At 38.2% G+C, this 4036-nt stretch overlaps 1 pseudogene; it reads right to left on the bottom strand.

The window, feature by feature from the left end:
- The window catches only part of LOC110317972, an 81121-nt pseudogene extending 77903 nt beyond the window's left edge, over window positions 1-3218 (bottom strand).
- Between the last annotated feature and the right edge of the window lie 818 nt (window positions 3219-4036).

Here is a 4036-nt window from a genome sequence, read left to right as displayed (position 1 = left end):
AGAGAGAGAGAGAGAGAGAGAGAGAGAGAGAGAGAGAGAGAGAGAGATAAACAGAGAGAGACAGACAGAGACAGAGAGACAGACAGAGACAGAGAGTAGCATTGTGGAATTTTTCATAGTACAGCAAAGTATAGTGCAGCTCATGATATCAGTAGACATGCTCTTTAGATTCTGATGAGACTACCTACAAATAAATTCATTAAAATATATCATGATGCAATTGTATTTACTGTGTAACCTATCAAACATTACAGCTGTGCTGAATAACACAGTACAGGCCAACTTCTCTCCTGATTGTGGGTAACTAGAAGCTTTGACACCTTATTCTGATCAGTGTCATGCTGCATGTTATTATCCCAGTAAAAGATCAACCTTCAAATTATGGTTTTAGTAAATGTGTATTTCTTTTGCACAGTTATAAGTAAAGAAACATTATAAATCCAGACATTGCCAGATATGAATTCTTTTTACATATTTATAAAGTATATGGAAGGTTGTCAGGGCACAAACATAAAAAATTCTCCTAGATATTAAAGAAATTTTTGGTTTTGGTTTTCGGGGTTGTTTTGGTATTTTTACTTGTCTTTTTTTTATTATGAATTTCTTCAAATGAAATATTTAGACCATGCACTAATGTTAAAGGCAATATTATACTTAATATTTGCATTTACAAAAACCTATTTCTTGCCTTGACTTTGCTTCACTAAAGTTTAAGTGTCTCTAGGAAAGGCATTCTATGAAGAAAGAGGGACATCCAACTGAAAAAATGTGAGTGCCCAAACGAGGTCCTCACAGGGTCAGTTGAACTCTTCTATTGCTGGCAGTAAATAGGGGGAAAGATGGTGATGCAGAAGCTGTGGGATGAAACATAGTGTGTCTCACTGTCTTCTGGGTGAACAGGGTGGACAAAGAGAAAACATGCAGCTAATGCAGGTAGGTGCCATGCTGCCTGCTTGGTAGTTTGCCACTGAAATCAATGAGAAAATTTTCAGATCTTGTTCTTTAGAGTAGCTATGTTTAGACATTCATTGGCAGGTTCATATTTTACCTCTGTCAATTTCATTTCTACCTCAATGCCAACATTTTAATTGAATAAAATATGATTGCTTAAGAAATGCCGAACTTAAAGTGGTGTTTACTCTGGCAAGGTAAGTCAGAGGTTCATCAGCTTCCCCTATCCTTACTAAGATTATTGATTTCAAACAGAGCCCATTTAAGGATAGAGCAACCCCATTCAAAACAAAGATAAGAATCTCAAGGCCTTGTCACTCATTTTCTTGAGTTCTGTTGCTAACAGTTGTGAACTAGCAAACCAGACCATTTCATTGCCCTCCTTCCTGCTTCCATCTGATATGCATTTCCCCCAGATCAAGTTTTTGATGGGCTCTGAGAACTCAAAATCATTTTGTTTTACTTCATATTATTCTACATTTACAAATACATTTAATGATACATCTTAAATGTCCCCAAATCTTATTTTGTAGTTACTAGAAGACTCACTCTTGAAGACTCACTCTTATTAAAATGTGCCCTCCAAGTCCTGGCTAGCAAATCACAGCAGAGTGTACACAGTGCTGCCCTCAGTCACTTCTTTCTCCATAACATCAAAATCCAGTTGCTGCCAAAGGAATTTTATGCTACTGAATGGTCATACCTCAGTTTACAAATTAATCCACACACTTTGTCAGGAAGAGTATGCTTACTGAATGTCCACAGTATACCAGGACAATTTTCAAATATCGCAAATATCTTGTAGAGACTACCCGAACCAGGGATCCATCCCATCATCAGCCACCAAACCCAGAAATTCTTTATTGCACTTTTTTTACTTGGATTTGTTTGCTATAGTTTAGAGCTAGAAAGTGGATTGAGATGTGGAATATGGCTACTTCTATTGGTGTAATTCTCTCACCTGCACTGAAAGGCAAACCACGTGCTCCCAAATTGCTCTTTTAATTGTGTGTAGACTTTGTCATTGCCTTGTTTAAAAAGTGCAAATGTTCCTTTTCTTTTCCTACATGTTTAAAAGGGTAGGCTTTGTTTAGTACAGAGGGGTGTCAACTCCTGTTCATTAGAACTCATAGAACTCTATCCTACAACCATGCACATTTCACGGAACTGGAAATAGGACTAAGCGTGCTTAGAGCAGGAGAAATAGTCTTCCCCAGGGAATAGCATAACAATCGTTCATACAAAATGGAGTAGCACAATGCAGAGTAAACAGGCTGTATTTACATATGTAGAAACACATACACACACACACACACACACACACACACACACACACGTATTAACAATTAGTAAAAACAGAGGACATGAATTTGAAAGGAAGCAAGGATAAGTATATGGGAGGTTATGGACGGAGGAAATGGGAAGGGTAAATAATGTAATTATAACATAACCAAAATACCAAAAAGAAATATCTTAAACAGTTTTGAGACCATTATTGAACCATTTCTGAGATGGGTCTTCCTCTCACCCACTTACTCCCACAAGCTGCTTTCCATTCCTTCTCAGAGTTGCCCCCGGGTGAGTTTTAATTAGAGGAGAATGAGCTGTGCCCATCCACCTCCCACCTTTGCCTGACACCACAAGAGACCTTGAAGAAGGTTAGGACTTTGCAGGGGTTCCTCTCATAATGAGAAGCTCACTGTGAAGTCTCTCACAGCAGTTGAAGGATTCAAGTAAATGTTTTCCCAATAAACATTCCTCAGTGAATCAAAGGGGGAAAAAAAAAAAGGTGTAATTTTCCTTTGGTAAATGCAGCAACATGCACAAGTTAGTTGAAACAGCTGGTTCAAGAGGAAATGAATGACTTCCCTAGGGTCAGTGTCTGACAGTAAGTGCTTGCTGCTTACATGTGTGGAAGAGGTAACGGGGACAGATACTGTAATGGAGCAGAACAATTTTTCTGCCTCATAAGTTCATGAATATTTGAGTGGAGAGGGTGTGATTCTGAGTACTTCTTCCTGGCTTTGCTTTTGTTATTTTATTCTAGATTGCTCCCACTCACTAAGTTCAATCAAATACCTGCTACAAGGAGAACACGGTGGCAGTTTCTCTGACCCAAAGCTCTGATGCATCACCTGGCCCCAAGGGACAGCCTTCTGTGTATTAATCTCAAACGATGGGAGTATTGCGCGGGTGCTCTTGCTGCCACAGAATGAGAGTACAGAAGTGAGCATCTCTCCATCTCTCACTGCACTTGCTGCTTGCATCGTTTAATGGAAGCTTTTTATAGAGAACTTTTCACTGAGTTATATCTTCACACAGTTCTTAGGGCTTAAATGTACTGTGTTACCCACTTTAATAAATAGTTTAGAGCATGTGTATAAAACTCAGTGCTCTTGATTCTAGTACTTTTTCAAGCAAGAGTCTCTTCTACATCACAGGCTGCCTTTTGCTATGTGAAAATACATTCATACTCCAGCTAAAAGATATGTACTAAAGAATACATTAAAAAGCTTTGCAATGTTAAGAATGCTGGTAACTAAGAACTCTTTAGGTTACAAGTGGAGGAGACTCTCTGTCCTCATATGCCTCTTTCCTGGCAATGTTTCTAAGTCATGATAAATTTTACAGGATAGCAGGAATCTTTGTTTATTCACAAAAAAAATCATTAGGAAATCAGGATTATTCATTTCTCATTCTTGATATTGGACTCAGTGACAACTGGTTTAATTGGCTGAACACTTAAAGTTTAACACTGTGAACACTGTGAGTTTAAAGGAACAAAAGAAGGGGATAATTATTAAGAACTGTCCCCCAAATCCAGGATAGAAAGACTTGTGTAGTACAATCCCACATCAGTCTTAATGTGAGGACACTACACTCTGTATTTCTTTTTTTATTGGATATGTTATTTATATTTCAAATGTTACCCCCTTTACCAGTTTCCCCTCTGCAAACCCCCTATGCCACAACTCTTCCCAGTGCTTCAAATAGGTTGTTGGGAGCCAGAGTAATATAACCATATATCTTGAAAACTATTAAGCAAGTGTTTAGCTAGACAAGCCATTTTGTATTTTGGAGAAAG

This window comes from Mus pahari, chromosome 3 (assembly GCF_900095145.1).
Source record: "Mus pahari chromosome 3, PAHARI_EIJ_v1.1, whole genome shotgun sequence".
NCBI lineage: Eukaryota > Metazoa > Chordata > Mammalia > Rodentia > Muridae > Mus > Mus pahari.
Note: the sequence above shows the minus strand (reverse complement) of the source record. Positions and strands in the feature narration are given on the sequence as shown.